Here is a 17,798-nt window from a genome sequence, read left to right on the forward strand (position 1 = left end):
CCAGGCATCACACTTTCGATCCTTGTGATGACCAGGCATCACTGCCAGGGTGACACTGTCCTCGTCCCCATTCCAATGTCTGCCCTATCTCCCTTACCTTTTATGTGTTTCCTGTCAGCCCTGTCCTTTCCACCCTCTCCTATGGAGCCCCTGTCCCACTGTGACAGCCTGGAAGGAACCACACTCTTCGCCTCGGAGAAACACCACCCAGTCTGACACCACCACCGGCTCCCTCATGGGCCCGAGACCCCGAGTCTGAGGACAGACGCCGAGCACAGCCACCCCCAGCCTTCTGCTCCAGGCGCCTGCCCCTTTCAGACCATTGCCCTTTCTCATTGTACACCTCGGTTTTTCAGAAAATTTTGTCTCCAGCACAGCGTCCTGATTCATGTTATCACCAGAACGAGCCGTGTGATCAATACTCAGTCATCCTCTTATTAGCGAACCGAAGGCCATGTCCTTGTCTCTTGCATCTCACATCTGCTGCAGGAAACAGAACTCGTTTCCTTTGGATACCGAAATGTCAGCGAGACACTGGGAGGAAACACGGCAGGGCCACGGAGGCTTCCCCTGGTGCGTTACGGTATTTCTTCCCTGCACAGCTCTACACACGTTATTCCCTGCTTTTCTAGAATGCCTTCTCGTAGCAGTTTTCTCTGGAAAATACTCCTCCTGCAGGATTCCCCCCACTTCTGCTGCAGGTCCAGAGCTGTTTCTGTGGGCCGCCGGCCCTCTTTTGTGTCCCTGCTGCACCCCATATATGTCCACTAATGCAAACAAACCTCTCGGAGCAATTAACTCACGTGTCTATTTGTAATGAGCCCTTAGGAGGGGGACTAGTGCCTGGACCAAGTGCAGGTCCTCAGCCCATTGGCAGACAATAAATCTTTGTGAAATGAATAAAATTTTCTGCAATTACATCTCTCACTCAAAAATATGTTGAGTGCTTTCAACAGGCATTGCCAAGCTGTCTGTCCACAAAACCTATTTGGTTAGGTCTAAAGCAAATAATTATGATTTCTTCAACAGAGCTGCCCAGACTCTTTGTTTCAAAGTCGTCTTGGAACAAAAAGGCTGCAGAATGTTTGAAGAGCTAGTGACACGTCTCTGTTCCATGAGGTTAATTCTCAAGACCTGTGATGTGAACCTTCTTAAAGAAGTAGGCCAAGCCGGTGGTATATAATAGAATGGACCACAATACAGTTCACATGGAAGCAAAGCCACACAGTTGCTGGAAATCAACACGTGGGAGTGAATAAATTCCGCCTGACATAAATGCCTGTGTTCATGGACCGCTGAGTAATTCTTCAGAAAATAATATTTATCTCCCCTCTTTACGGTAGAGATAAATTCTCAAGGAAGTACTAAGTTCTGGCTTCATATAATTTTAAAAGTTGAACAAACTTTCTTTATCTTGCAAAATACACAAGTAGGTAGGTAGGTAGATAGAGGCAGGTAGATAAATAGATGGCAACGACCATCTGCCTAACAAAATGAACTGACATTACACCTTTAATAGTATTCTCCACCGCACTAACCCGTGTCTATCACTTTAGTGTTTTGTTAAGGAAGCAAGTGACAACCTAACTACACCCATAGTTTGCTGGTAAGAGCTCCAGTCACCATCAGCACCATCTGGTTCTTAATATCCTTCTGAGACACACTAGGGCATCTTTTATTGATCCGTTCTTATATGACTCAGATGCGTGGCAAAGCACGCAGACACTGCCTGGGTGCTTGAGTCAACAAGGTCCCACGCAGGCAGACAAAGGATGCTCTGAGCATCTTGGCCTAAATGCAACACAGAGGAAAACATCTCAAAGGTAGCTTGTGTTCTTTTAGGCTAGAGAAAAATATTCACCATATAAACCAAGAGCGACAGAGAGGATGAAGGAAGGAACAGGCATATGAGCGAAGGACATATTTTAAAATAAACATAAAAACCTTTTATTTGGGCCCCTCCAGCCCCCGTGTTTGTCAGTGGCGGCACCTGCTGTCTCCCACCTCTGCATCAGCGCCCCGCAGGGGACGTGGCCGCCTTCAATGTCGTTGTCTTCTCTTAAAAAGACTAGGCTGGGGCTTACTGTGCTCTTGATTTCATGTCAATTTAACATCGAAACAATCTTGAAAGAGAGCCGGCTCTCCTGCAGGGAGCTGCTGGAGAATTGGCAGAAAGGACCAGGAAAGAAATTGTAAATGGTCCTCTCCCATTCTTCCAAGAGGGTCTCCCCAGCACCTCCAGCTTCGTTAGAAAAGCCAATTCAGACTTTCCAAATGGCTTCCAACACGGACTCCTCCATTCCAGTGAACAGTGAAGGTCACTGCAAAGCCTAGCAAGGGGTCACAAGCTGGACCAGAGGTCCCAGCGCCTCTCTTTCCACCCACCCCCAGACTGGGAATCACGGGAGTGGAAACTTTCCTGAAATCCATTTTTAGAAAAGCATCCCCAAAAGCTGCTTATAGCAAGAAACCAGTCTTTTTTTTTTTTGTTACCCTACTGTTTCATGTTCTGGATACAATTCTCAGTTTTCCTGAAGTGTACAATCCCGACTGCGTTCCCCTGCTGACCTGCAGGACTTAGCGGAACGAAGGACTCAGGGGGCACTCCATTTAAACCCACCCCCAGGAGATGAGGAAGCTCTAGGAGCCCCTCAGCCCTCCAATGGGTCTCATTTCCTTCTCGTCTCGACGTTATGTTTTGCTGTGACTGTCATCACACTTTCTAACAAACTCTGAAACCCCACTGAGAATACTCAGAGGGCGTTGACAGCCTGACACCAAGACCAGAATGTGACTTTGAAGCATTTGGGGAGGAAAAAGCAGTAGGTCTAAAAGGGCACCTTTTGTTGCTGCTGTTAATTTTAATTTCTCAGCAGCACATGATGTAACATATGCCGCGAGGTCCATGTTGGAAAACAGATGGATGGCACTGGGAAAATTCCCCCTGATTAATACTGTAATACTCGGTCTGTGCGTTTTAAGGTCAAACCATGAGATCCATTTATTAGACTTAGGCAGAGGCCGGAAGACCACTGAAGAAAATGTCCGGGGAGGTACCCTGTGTCTACAAACCATTACTAAGATCACACTGGTTTACCCATCCCCAATCCAGATTTAGAAACGAAACAATATTGGTGTTCTAGCTGCCTGATGCAGATAACCTCTGTTTATCCCGTGACTCCTGAGTCATCTGCTTTTGCTCTCTCTACTCGAACCTTCCTCAGGCAAACTCAGAGAACAGCTGGACACTTCCCAACTACAAAGTCCCTAAGCTACTGACCTCGGGTACAAAGAGCCCTTTGCTCGCGCCTCCCTTCCAGAAGCAGAGTGAAGAAACGCCGGGGAGAACCAGTGGGTGTGAGTCCCATTTCTGAGTCAGCCACTCGCCATAGTCGGGCAGGCCCTTCACTCTTGGGCCTCACTGTCTCCCCTAAATCAAAGGGGATTGATCAGATAACCTCAGAGACCCCTTTCAACTTAAAATTGATAAAGAATTACCCAGTGTTCTCAAAACAGATTAATACCGGTCCTTCACACACAAAAAAGACATGGGCCGTGAGAAAGGGTTTCTCGTCCCATGCGAGACTTCTACTCAGAAGCCACATGGGGCAGATCAGGCTGGCTTCTCACCTGGCCTCTCATTACTTCAAATAGATCAACATAACAAACAAAGAAAACATATTAAAAGGTAAATAAATATTGAAGGCAAAAACTATACAGAATATTAATAGGAGGTATCCCTCCCTCCATTTCATAATTCACTGGCTTCTATTGGACAAGATTTACAATGAAGCTAAAAATGTTCTCAGATTAAATTTAGCATATGATTCTATGATTAAATTACTTACCATTCCTGAAAAATATATTTGCTTTTATGTTATGTACAGGGATACCAGCTAAAGTGTCTCAGGAGAATTTTTTCCTCTAGCAAGAGCAAAAACTGAAGGAGCAACCAATTTCTTATTTAAAAACTGTGCTTCGCTATTGGCCCAGTTCTAACACAGGGTCTCTGTGGGTAGGAAAGGGAGGAGTAATTTGCAAAAACTGCAATTTATTGTACCTAGACCACCTTCTTAATCATCTATTTTTTTGAGTGTTAACATCTATGCCTGTGTGGTAAAAATAATAAAATTATCCATAAATGGTTCAAAGCATCACCCAGCAGAATAATCTCCTTTATGGGGACCTCAAAATCACTGACTCTGCTTCAGGCCTGCACGAAGATACGACGTTCTGAAATTGTGGTCCAACCATGAACGGAGAAAAGAAAGAGCCCCAAACATGTAGAGAATTCTCGAACAACTCCGTCAAAGTTGAAGCGTGTGTTCCATTAGCCAGGAAGCTCAAAACGAAGTACTCTGTTAAACCGAACAGCTATTTTGTTTCCCTAGAAATAAATTGTAAAAAATGAACACATCGAAATAAATTTTAATAATGCTGAAAATGTTCTTTCCCCTGCAAAAGATCTGAATGTCTTAGTTCTTAATGTGTTTTTTTTAAAGCAACGGATCAAGTATAATGCAGCTGTCACTTTCCTCATGCAATTATCTGTAAATGAGTAGTTTATTTTTAAAATAGTATGCCCAAGTCTATGATTGAAAATAACTGGTTGAAGGAAAAATAAGACGTTGTGTTGTGTGGTTAGCAGCATGCCTCGAAGGCGGGGACCTCTCCAACACGTGTGATTTCATAAACGGAGCAACAGAACGTGTCAGTCATGTAACGCTCATTAAGACAGCTGCAGCGCTGCATCCAGCAGAGCCGCAAGTCATCCAGTCACAGAGCCACGTGCAACCGAATCTTAACTAGCAGGCGTAGGTCTCAGCGGTCACATACATGTGCTTCACTCAAATGAAGGCAATGTTATTTAGTAGGATGCTGGATTGCAAGGGACAGGATGGGCCAGAAAAAAAAACACAAAACCTAGGCACTGTGGATCATGCCAGAGAGGTCAAGTTCAGGAGAGTGGGCTGGGACCCTGAGGATTAGACAAGTGGCCCAGGTCAAGCAGGAAAAGGCTAAGTGCCAGAGAGGCCCTCAGAGGATGACACGGTTAGAAAGATCCTAGACGTCTAGAGAGACTGTGTTTAGGGCCCAAGAAGTAAGAGGGTGACACTGGCAGAGAGGATCTAATGTTTACTCTTGTCTTAAAATGAGTCATTTCCTCTCTGTCCTCTACTGTGTCCCCTGATAAGTCAGAGAGAGTCCCTGAGCGTACCAGCACTCACTGGTGGTCCTGACGAGGCTGGAGAACCCCAAGGAAACTTCACAGAAGATCTTCACGCCACAACCAACCTCATTCCGTAACAGTGCCCAGCAGCTCGAGGAGACAAGTATAAAATGAGACGGCCACCCGCAAAGAGCCTAAAATCTAGCTGAGGGGGCAAAGTATATAGGTTTGCTTAAGGTCGGTGAGTTCTGTGACCAGAAGCAAAACAACATAGAGTGAAACCACCTTTACTGTGGGCTGATATTTGCAAGAGTGGAGTCCCTATGGCATCGCATAATGTTGTACCCAAATGGCATTATTACTCGAGGACACGTGGTGCACACGCATCGGTGCCAGTCAACAACGGACCCAAAACCTAACTCTGTGGCACAAACACTCCCTTTCCCCGCCGTGTCCTAATTCCGCCTCCGTCCGTGTCTACCCAACTTTGTCACTTACTTCGCTGCTCACACCCCGTGGAGCTTTCTCATCCTGGCACCTGCAATGCCAGCTCAAGGCCTGCCTCCCTCTGCCTACCATCAGCAGCTACTCACGCGGCTCTCTGCATGTTTCCAGGCCAGGCCCTACACAGCCGTCCTCTGCTGTGCCTCTCAACTCCCAGACGAGGTTGCAGCCAGCCGGCTGAGGGGTCTCGACGGGGAGCAAATTGGATAACAAGGATATCCGTGCAGAAGGAGACTCAGAGTTCTCCTCTTTTCTTGTAAAATTACTTATTATATGACTTTCCTTTGCCTGTTTTACTTGTTTTTATGAAAGTCCTTTCCTCCTGCAAAGACTCTGACAAAACCTCAGTGTGCAGCCCAGCACACCCATTGTCCGCATTTATTCTTGGAACCGTAAGTCCGAGAGACTGAAAGACTATGGGGGCACTGGTGAGCTTTCACTTCTAGTGGAAAAAAAAAAGTATGTCAGGTATAGAGTCCATTATACTAATAATGAATTTTTTAAAAGCTTCTTGGAATCACATCTTACACATGTTGACACCAGTGGTGAACAGCGTAAGCTCTGGTGTTGTGAAATGATTTGTTGTGCAATGCTTCATAATTTCCAGGAAAAGGAGCCGATTGAAATAACAGATTTCTAATCAAAAGTCATCTGTCACTGAACATAAGGCAACCCCAACACTGCCCCCTCCTCTGATACGGCCAAGCGTTCCCGCCCCACACGGATGCCATTGACCTCACTCCTAGAGACACTGCCTACATTTACAGAGTTGCCATGAATAAAAAAAGAAAGGATCTGGTGGTATCAACTGTGAGAGTAAATTATTATATTAGGTATTTATATTTATACTAGCATGTAAATCAAAATAATACTCTAACAAAATAGGGAAGTAGAGTTTATTGTTTCTCACAGGAGGTTTTAATCACCCAGTAAAGTTCTGTTCATCTTCTCTTAAAATATCTTATCCAATTAGATAAAATGGTCAATCAGTCTCAACTGGAAAGGTTTGAACAACATATTCTTAGGGAGCTTTTCTATACGATTAAATGACAACAGCGTATTGCTTTTCATAACTTTGTGTGATGAGAACACATACTGGGAACTTACAAGAAAAACAGGAAACAAAGGTGAGAGATATGTGAGGAGCGGAAGGAAATGAGGCCAGCAGAACTCCCCCGGATCGTGATCATGACGTAAGCAATCTCAGATCCCCAAACCGCTGGCGAGTATAAACCCCAGATCACTAGGCATGGGTAAAAGTCTGGTGCAAAGCTAAAACACTGCAAGTCACTTTCTAGGCATTGCCTCACTCAAATCCTTTTTTTCTCCTGCATTCACAGGTCAATTGTTATAACAATAATGTATCCTTACCCGATGCACTCAGAATTACAAAGACTCCATTCCGAATTTCAAATACCCAGAACACTGAACATTTAACAAAATAAAGGGCTATATAATTTAAGAGTAGGTTCTCAGAATGAAACACCTGCTTAAATTTACAAAGTAGGTAGTGCGTGATGAAACATTCTATTCTGTTAAAATTCTGGTCTGTTTACAAATACTTTATTGACCAGCCACTCCTCTCTCTCCCTCCCTCTACAGTAAAACATCTTGATAGATTTGCCTATACTCTTGGCCCTCAAATTGTCTTTTCCCTCTTCCTTGAAACCATTCCAATTGAACTTTTGCTTTCATTATTCTATCAAAATTCCTGTTGTCATTTTACCAATGACCTCTTTGATGCATAAACCAATAGTCCTGCAACCATGATCTCAGAGCACACAACCACACGGGTTCCAGCAACTGAATAGTGACATCTGCTTTTCTAGTTATGATAGGGTACAAAGGCCAGAGAATGGCTTTGGTCTATGGTCGTGGTGATACCAAGCAGTAACTTCTAAAGCCACAAAGGGTCTGGCAGAGGGTACAGAGATTAGGCTCAAGAAATGAGGAATGTTGGGAGGGAATTTCAGGAGAAAAGGGGAAGGGTTTGCAGGAACAAGTATAAAGGACACATGGACAATAACAAGGGGGTGGAAATGGGAGGGAGATGGGGAGGGCTTTGGGGTGGGTTGGGATGGCGGGGAGGCAGAAAACTATACTTGAACAACAATTAAAATAAAAATAATAAATAAATAAATGAGGAATGTGGCTTCAGTCCATGAGTATCTGTATCCAGGAGTGTCCAACCTGCAGCCCGCAGGCCACATGCAGCCCAGGATGGCTGTGAATGCAGCCCAACACAAAATCATAAATTTACTGAAAACGTGGGATCTGTGTGTGTGTGTGTGTGTGTGATTATGTGTCACACTGTTTTAGTGTGTGGCCCAAGACAACTCTTCTTCTTCTAGTGTGGTCCGGAGATGCCGAAAGGCTGGTCACCCTTGGAACCTTTGTTATTTAAAAGGGAGGTACTAAATTATGAGTTGTCATTTTCAACTTAAAAAGGCACTAGATAGAGAGACTGCATGATTTGTCTTTCCCATAAATACACAATACTGAGTTGGATACGTTTTAATAATTCATCTCCATGCTGTATACCTGGTATCCTTTTAACTCAATCCATAGGGAACCAGATCCTCAAAAACGGGACCAATCGGTCAGATTTCTACAGAACTGTATTTATGTAATTCTTCCCTTCGTGGGATAGAAAATTTCTTTTCTCCTTAAATATCTGTTCCAAATTCTATTAACCTCCATCATTACTTCTAGTGTCGGAAGTAACCTAAGTGCCCATCCGTAAATGAGTGGATTAAAAAAAAAAAAACCTCTGGTACATTTACACAATTGAATACTACACAGCAGAAAGAAAAAAGGAGCTCCTACCTTCACGACAGCATGGATGCAGCTGGGGAGCATTATGCTCAGTGAAATAAGCCAGGCAGTGAAAGACAGATACCACATGATCTCACCTATAAGTGGAACCTAATCAACAGAACAAACAAGCAAGCAAAATATAACCAGAGACATTGAAATAAAGCACAATCTGACATTAATTAGAGGGGAGTCCGGGGGGGGGATAATAGGGGGGTGGAGAGAGGGCGGTCAAGGCACATGAACAAAGGACGTATGGACAGAGCCAAAGGGGAGTAGGACTGAGGGTGGGCGGTGGGGGGGGGGGCAGGGGGAGTCGTAGGGGGAAAATGTAAACAACTATATTTGAACAACAATAATTTAAAAAGAAAAGAATCGAAGTGCAAAACAAAATTAGAGTATTGTTAAGAAAAATCTAGACGTTTCATACTTGTCTGATTTATTAATCTTTTGTTTTTGCCCTGGCTCATTCACTCCTATGAAACTAACACCTTCCATTCTCGCAGCAAGGGCTTTTTCCTACCTCAGATTACAATCTGTTCTCAGAATCGGGTCACATGACCTTTCTCTGAAATGACGTGTGGTTTTGTGGTTAAGATTCAGTGAAATGCCTTGAATTTATATTTTCTTGCCAATTTTCAATATAAAAACTATCTGGGCCAAGCATACTCAGTCAGTATGGTACCTCAAATATTGCAAAAGATTGGAACCCAGATGATTTACACATTTGTGAACTCAGAAAATGTTGAGATCATGTGTCAGCCGGAGTTACAAACTGAAAACACAGACGTTGGCCCTGGTGACCTTAAACCATAAGGGAACTCACTGGGAAGAGGCTGGAGGGCCAGTTTTGGAAAACTGGTCACAGAAAAAGTCACAGAGAAAGAACAATCTGGTCTGCGTGCTGTTGTTAGTACAGCCTGCACAGAGGACAGCCACGCTGTGTCTCAGTGACCCCACCCCCTGACTGCCACAAGACAAGGGGAGAGCAAATCACAGCCATTCCATCACCACAGTGGATTGTGGCCACCCCCTCCGACCCCGGTCTGCACAGTGTAAGGGCATGGAGTGGCCCAGAAATCATGAAGGTCAAGCCCAGGCCATCCCTGAAGGAATGCCACACAGATCCGGTAACGCTTGAGAGCAGCCACACTCTCATAGGTGTGATTAGGCCGAAAAAATCATCAGAAACATCCCCCAAATGAAAAATGCTAACATGGAGCATTGACTAACCAGGAAAAAGGTGAGATGTCAGGGGGGAAAAGTGGCTCCGCCTTCTCATTCACTAAGTATATACTGATATATGTGAAACTGTGGATCTGTTTTGAACGCTAGCTGCCAAGTTACCATTTCTCCCAGCAGATGCCTTCATGGACTACCGCATACATTCAGAGCTCCTGAAGGTCAGGGGCGGGTCCCTGTGCCCCGATGTGCAGAGAACACAGTTCACCACGGACAGCTGAAGGGGTGGCGCCGTGGGAGACAGGTCCTTCCACATGGCTACCATAACAAACACGTGGGTGGGTTGACCGTGAGTTTTCCAACTGGGAGCACGGACAAAGACTATCTAGATATTAGGCTAGCTCAACAGAAAATGAACTACACCGCATCAGCTAACCCCGCACTCACACTGAGAGCCTGCCCACAACAACCCCACCGCCAGAGCTGGAGGGCTCCGTCGGCAGCCTGGCCCATTCGAGGTTGCCCTGACCTGTAACTCCATGTATGGTCTGTCGCCCATGCTGCGCTGTCACAGCTTCGGGCCTCTTTAAGCTTTAGTTTCTCACTAAAATTATCTTTTTAAGTTCAAACTGTCTGTTACCGGTAGACATGAAAGACTCCAACTAGGCATTGGGTAGAATTCATTTCATGTGTGTGGTTCACAGAAATCTTATTGATGGGGCCGTCTTTCCAATAATCCATTCTTCTTTATACCCATCTTCGCCATAACACATAAAGCTAAGTTATTTATTTCAGACTGTATAAATAGAGACTATTTTCTCAACAAATGATTATATGAAAGCATGGCATTTAGGCTTACTTTGGGTTGACAAAATATAACATGTTTTTGGATAAAGATGGATATTTGCAAACACTTTTCTCCCCTGATTTGGCCCCACAAAATTACTGATCTTGCTGCTGGCTCCATGTACAGGTAGATGACACGGGAGAAGGTCTTTTTATAGAGAAGTGTTTACATTTCTACATAGTGGAGAAGACTAGTATACCTAGTGCACCTGCTTTGGAATCAAAACGTTGTGTGTTTAAGCCTGTTCATGTAACTGTGCAGAAAGTTCACGTCTTTAATAATGACTTTTCTCTTTTCTCTCCTTTTCATTCAAACTGGCCTCGCCCAGCACTCGGACTCGCCTGCCTCCTACTCCCTCTCACATCCACTCCTTTGATCATGAAGCCCTCAGGATATCAGATTCTGGTCGGCAGCACACTGTCTTAAAAACAAAGCCTCGGGCCTCTGAACCACAGAAACAGAGTTTCTGTGGAGCTAAAGAGAACATCTGGGCTTCGGTTGTGTTTCAGCCCCAGGCCCATGAAAGCAAGACAACTCCACAGACTGCACCCTCACAAAGCCAGGCTGACCCACGCCTTGGCCACCATCGGGACCCGACACCCTGATAACCACTCCCTGCCTGGCCGCCGGCTGATCAGTAGGGCCCACCACCCCAACTCCTTCAGTCACAACGACTAACGATTCTTCCCGTACATCATCCGTCCCTGCTTGGGCCAGCCGGGAGCCAGGGCTTGGGGCAGCGGCTCACCTGTGACTCTGGGCTTGGCACCGTTTCCTCAACTAATAAGCCCTTCCTTTCTTTGCTGCGAACTCCTGTTCGTGTTTGATCAGACTTTGAAGAGCGCAGGTGAACTGACCCTCTGAGTCCGGTAATGTGCAGAAGCTTGTTAGCTGTGTTATTCTGGACAAGTTCCTAACCCCTTTTAGCACCGATCCCCTTCCCGGCAGAAGGCAGGTTCAAAGGGAGAGCCCGTGAAAACACTCGGTACAGTACCTGTGACTCCCTTCCCTGCCTTTATTGGGAGCCCTTCAAAGGCATTTCCGTTCTTTAATTAACTCCACGGGTAGCTGTCATGTCCTCTGCTGCCAAAAAGTAGTGACAGAAGGGACAGCACCAGCTCCACATCCAGAGACGACGAGATTAAATCTAAGAGGTTCCGTTGAATATCTGTGCCACTGGCCCTTCCCAAAAAGCCACTTGCTCTCACGCAAATCCGTATCTGAAATCTCCGATTTCAAAATGATAAATGGTTTTCACCTTTTAAAAACATGAGCACATGCCTTACAATAACAACAGTATGCTGTGCAGTTAGTTGGGTTCAATGGTCAGGCCACGATACTCTCGGTGGCCAGATGTACTGTTCAGGAGACATCCTGAGGGGCAAAGATGACAGCATGGGCCTTAAACAGATTGCTGAGAAGGCCGGGGAGAACAAGAGCTTTAGGAGAAGAGAAGTAGAATGTGCCCCCATGAGCCGTGAGAGCAGTGAGCCCTGGTAAACGAAGCAGCGCCAGGCCCGGTGCACGGTGTCTTCTGTTCAAGGGCACAGTAAACACACAGCATGTGTTTGGGGCGGTTTGGTTTCCTACAGCATGTCCCATGACGCCTGAAGGAATGCGTGCCGCGGTCGTCAACGTCCCTGAGAACCAGTTCTGACAAAGAACGTGCTCCTCTCTGAGGGCAGAGTTCGCTGGTCCCGGACTCCAAAGCGCACGGGAGACGGGGAAGGTTCCAGCAGTGAAAGGAAGACACTCGGGGCTAGAAACTGAATCCTAACTCTGCCACTCACGGAGCGATCTTCCTAAGGAGAAACCTAGGGGAGTCGCTTCCCATATTAGAACCATTCCTTGGCACCTGTGTGTGCACGTGCCATGAAAGCCAAATCCATTAAGATGGTTCGCCAGATCATTCCTGACCTTGGCCTGTCACTCCCTCAGCCTTCCTGTTCAACCTTCATGCCTGTCCTCCATGTCATCATCACGGGTAATTTCCTTCAGTTTCCCCCACTCGACACCCACCCCCCAATCTCACACTCTCACATCTTCAAACTTTGCAAATGCAGTTCCCCTGCTTTGACCATCCCTCCCCACTTCTCCTTGCCTGGCTAATAGGACCAGGTCCTGGCATTCACGACGGCCATCGTCTTGGCTGTGAACACCCACAGCACCGCGGGACACACGGAGCAGGGCGCTGTTGTGCCTAATTGTTAACTTGTCTGTCTCTCCTTCTGGGTCTTAAGCTCTGTGAATGAGGCAGGGGAGCATGTGTGTGCCAATATATCTCATTTATCTTTGTAAAGCCGGAACCTAGCAGACTTCTTTCTTAACTCACGGTAGGTACTTGCTAACACTCCTGAGAGATTGCCTCAGCACATGGAGCAATGACCTAGGCTGCTGAAGGGCTTTACACACAGGGAAGAGACGCCCTGCCCTGCAATCATCTAGTCAGGCCAGGAGCGTGTGTTTATTTATAAACCTGCCTCCTAATGTTTTACCGACGCGAACCGTCACCCACAGGTCCGTCATCAGTGCTGGTTACCAGACCTTAAAAACCATGAGTTCGCTGAGCTGCAACCTCCCTCGGCGGAGGCTAAATAAGCAAGCCTACCTTTACTCCTTCTTTCAAAGGCAGGTCAGGGCCTTCCCAGGCCCCCAGGGGCCAGACCAGCATCTACGGGAGGGCCGTGGGTAAACGCATATCGTGTAACAGTGGGGACTGAGCTGAGAGGAGAAGCCTCAGACATTGCTCAGTTCCAGGGAATTATTCCCAGATCTTCAGACTGGTTTTTCCAACCTGGTAATCTCAAATTTGCACGTGAGACTACTCATTTTTAAATCTGTCTTATTAAAATAATAGAAAACAAATAAAAGATCGATGGGCCTTAACTATTCAATTCCAAGATCCAAGATCAACTCACGATCTTGGCTTTAAGCCAGGGAGAAAGAAGACAGACTTTGAGACTGCCGATGGGTAAGCATGAGGCCGTCACATCCATTGACGCCCTCACCTTGGATGGGCTCCTCCTACACAAGGACAACTCCTCACCTTCAGTGCTGTCCTCCTGCACCCTCCTCTCTCTCTCTCTCTCTCTCTCTCTCTCTCTCTCTCTCTCATTGTCAGCAAAACATCTTGACTCCTAATTCATGAAGAAAATCCACGGATCATAGTTAACCATCTCCTCATCTTCCCATCCTCAGTCAACAAATTTATTATGACTAGAGCCACCCAGCCTCAAAGGAGAAGGGACCTTTCTCCTTTTAAGGGCAATCTGCCTACTGTAGTCCCTAACACACCCCTCCGCTAATTAGCTCCTTCCCTCAGAGATCTTCACCTTCTCCTTGTTCACAACTCAGTCATGGTCCCATCTTGGTAGGGGTGACCTAATACCTACAGGCCCCTTATTTAAATTTTTTTAAAGTAAAGCCTACTTTCCCCACTGTCCTCTAAGCTTTACTATTACATTAGCATCGATTCATAGAACAAGAAAAAATCATTTTCATGGACATACACTAAGTTTTCTGACTTTCAAAAAAATATGTCACTTAATGCCATTTGTCTAAAATGTACAAAGTACTGCTCAAGAATAATTCGCCCCTGCTGGCGTAGCTCAATGGATTGAGTGCGGGCTGTGAACCAAAGCATTGCAGGTTCGATTCCCAGCCAGGGCACATGCCTGGGTTGCAGGCCATGGCCCCCAGCAATCACACATTGATGATTCTCTCTCTCTCTCCCTCTCTCCCTCCCTCCCTCCCTCTCCCTCTCTCTCTCTCTCTCTCTCTCTCTCTCTCTCTCTCTCTCTCTCCTTCCCTTCCCTCTCTGAAAATAAATAAATAAATCTTTTTTAAAAAAAAGAATAATCCATTCTATGTGGCAGCTGGGATGTCAAAGCTCCTGGCACAGTCAACACTCTGCCATGGGTCATAGATCCCCAGCTCACACGTCAGAGAGACAGCATCAATCAAAGTGGGCAATGAGCCCGTATCGCTCAGTTGGCCGGAAACACTCATCTGTGAGCACAGCCAAAGTGTTGGCTGCACACTGAGACTAAAATGATATTAGAATCGGTTGGAATTAGATATTCTGTTGATTTCCAACTTGTGACTATAAATGGAAGGGTAAAAATTCCATATGTAAGGGAGAGATCATGTTTCTGGAAGTTTCACCCCAAGCGCCAAGACAGCAACGGACAGGCACGTAGGGAGCGTGGGAAGTGGTGCTCAGGGACAATCTGTTATCGTGACTGCTGCCCAAAAGCATGTTTTCCTAATCATGAATGGGTTACAAAATCTATTTAGTGAATTGTGGCAAGCGTTTTAAAAAAAGAAGCTATATAGAAGAAAATGAAATATAGAATGCATGGCACGTACAAAAAGCAGTAATTACGTGATGAAAAAACAGCATATCGGGGGTTGTGTGTGTGTGTGTGCTCGCGAGTGCATGCACAGTGGCTCACAGTATAAAATATATTTCTTACTGTGGGTTGTGGTAAATACATAAATATATGAACCACTGGTCTGTGTTTATCAAGCTTCACGAATGAGTAATCTGCATTCTCTGCCTTCGTCTTCTCACTTCCCAGTGTCAATGCATTGCTCTGCTTCAGCAAACCCTCGAAGATTTCCCTGTGCGGTGCCGCTGATAGCCTTCCAGCGGTCGGATCAGATGTAGCCCCTCCAGGCACACTCAGGGCTGAATTCTCTGCAATATTGTGCGTTGATCCCTCCTTCTTAAAACTTGCACTGCTTTCGGTTTCTGGGGCATCATTTTTCTAGTGATTCTCCCACTCTCCTCCTGGTGACTTTCTCTAGGTTGTCATTTCTGGGTCCTCTCCCTCAGTCTTCCCCTGGAATCCTGGCATTTCTACGGAACAGAGCTCGGGCCCCACACATGCCACATAAACTAAGACTGAACTTTACCGCTGCCTCTCGTCACCTCCCTGGCCCTGTCCACTACCATCTCTTGCCTGAATTACTGCAATGGGCTCGAAGCTGGCCTCCCCTTCTGTCCATTATCAAGAGTGGTCATGGTGACCCTGAGAAAAGGAAAGTCAGTTCATCCCATTCCTTTGAACTCACTGGCTCTGTGACCTTCTTCAGGTCTTAACTCAAATAGATTGATGGGGACTGCCAGGCCTCCCTCTTTAAGGAAACAGTCCTACTGCCATTACAAGACGCCTGGTCTCCCTTTCTGCCTCACTTTTCTCCATAGCCCTTGTCTCGAGTACTATACAATCACGTGTTTTGTTTAGCGCCTGTCTCCTCTTCCTAGAACGTAAGCGCCAGCAGGGCAAGGATTTCTCTAGCAGACTACTATATCCCCAGCATCCAGAATTGGTAGCCCATACCAGGAGGCCAATAAAAATTATTGAAAAAATGCATGACTATTATCAATCACGTATTCTCCGTGTGATGAGGGTGGGCTTGAGCACGCAGCACTATGTAACTTCCACACTGCTACGCAGTTCTCTCCATGTGTAATATGATTTGGAAGAGGGCTTTTTTGGCTGTTAGGCAAAAAAAATAAGAGCTATTTCTGGGAAACTGGCTGAAACTCACAGCAGCCAGGTCTGAATCCTACGTTAGCAGCACTGCAGCTGCTGAACCCGACAAGAGGCGAACACCCGCTTACTGGCCTGGTTGAGCTAGATAATACAAATGGCTGAAAGATGCTGACAGCGCCCTCGGCGGTCCTGGGATCTGTCTCTTGCTTCAACAGGGTTTGGATGGAGCAGACCTAGGGACGCCCCTCCTTTCCAAGTCCCTTCCATCTTCTTTTTTTAGTCACCATCTTCGAAACCACTTCAGCCTTCCTCAGCCTCCAAGACCAGCCAGCACCATTTTTTCGACCTTAATTCTTCACTGCCGAACAACCCTGAGATCCAAAATTCGCCAGAATTATTCTACCGAGGTAGAGGCGGCGGTCAACCGCCTGGCCAACCTGCATCTGCGGGCCTCCTACCCCCACCTCTCTCTGGGCTTCTATTTCTACCCGGACGACGTGGCTCTGCAGGGCGTGGGCCACCTCTTCTGAGAGCTGGTGGAGGAGAAGTGTGAGGGCTCTGAGCATCTCTTAAAGCTGCAAAACCAGTGCGGTGGCTGCATTCTTCTCCAGGACGTCCAGAAGCCTTTCCACGATGAGTGGGGTAAAACTCAGGATGCCATGGAAGCAGCCTTGGCCTTGGAGAAGTCCCTGAACCAGGCCCTTTTAGATCTGCATGCCCTGGCTTCTACCCACACAGACCCTCACCTCTGTGACTTCCTGGAGAACCATTTGCAGAGGAGGAGGTGAAGCTCCTCAAGGAGATGGGCGACCAGCTGACTAACATCCGCAGGCTGGCGGCCCTCAGGCTGGGATGGGAGACTGTCTCTTCGAAAGGCTCACCCTCAAGCGTGACTAGGAACCTTTGGAGCCCAGAGGCCTTTGAGAGGCCCCTCTGCATTTCCCTGGTCTCTGGTTTTTGCCCGAGCCTGATAACCCTGAAACCCCACCCTGGAACCCTCTCCCATGCTTTGGACCAAATCGAAACAACAAAGCTCTTTGCAGAAAAAAAAGTCTTAAAGATGCTGTTTTTGGATCCTTCTTTTTCTTAGTCTACTTCAGCATACCCACAAATGCTTCCATTGGCCTAAAGGGTGATAAAGATGGATGAATGTCCTTTCTTATTTTCCTTTCAATAGCAGATAATTATGTAACAAAAGAAGAAAAAAATATTAATTATTTTCTCCATGAATTATAACAGATCACAACTTGTTTTTTTATTCACTACTATAGCACTTTAAAAGGTATTTGCTCCTGTAAAAACACTAACTAAACCATTAAGGCTTTCTCCCTAAAAATAAACAAGTACTCACCCCTCAATGAAGATACCAAAAAATAAAAATCAACTTAGTCCTCTTTCTGCTCCCCTAACTTCTTCCCATTGAATGTTCACAACTCAGAACAACTCTCTCACTTAGTATTACTATTTTCCCCATCGTACAAATGGGAAATTGAGGCAAAAGAGAACAGAAAGCTTGTTTAGGGCCACTCAGATGTCAAAGAGAAGAGCTAGGATTTAACTCTGGCACCTAAAGCGTGGGAGAGAGGGATTATGGGATAGGAAAGATGTCTTCAGAAATGCGATTGATTGCGAGGAGGTTTAAGGGAAAAAGGGGAATCAAGGATGATTGCCAGGTTCCTGGCTTCCATAAACTGAAACTTAGGAAGATGTCTTCTTCTAAAGACGATGTCCCTGAAGGTTATTTCGGGCCTGAGGACTTTGCTCAGAGATCAAACTCAGA

The 17,798-nt window shown here is 46.1% G+C and overlaps 1 protein-coding gene and 1 pseudogene across 1 annotated transcript in view; one reads left to right on the top strand and one right to left on the bottom strand.

Annotated features, from left to right (window-relative positions):
- INPP4B (inositol polyphosphate-4-phosphatase type II B) overlaps positions 1-17,798 on the bottom strand; it is a 517,613-nt gene that overhangs the window by 405,568 nt on the left and 94,247 nt on the right. The window lies entirely within an intron of this gene.
- On the top strand, positions 11,871-17,051 carry LOC114503578 (annotated as a pseudogene).

Source organism: Phyllostomus discolor, chromosome 8, assembly GCF_004126475.2.
Source record: "Phyllostomus discolor isolate MPI-MPIP mPhyDis1 chromosome 8, mPhyDis1.pri.v3, whole genome shotgun sequence".
Classification (NCBI taxonomy): Eukaryota; Metazoa; Chordata; class Mammalia; order Chiroptera; family Phyllostomidae; genus Phyllostomus; species Phyllostomus discolor.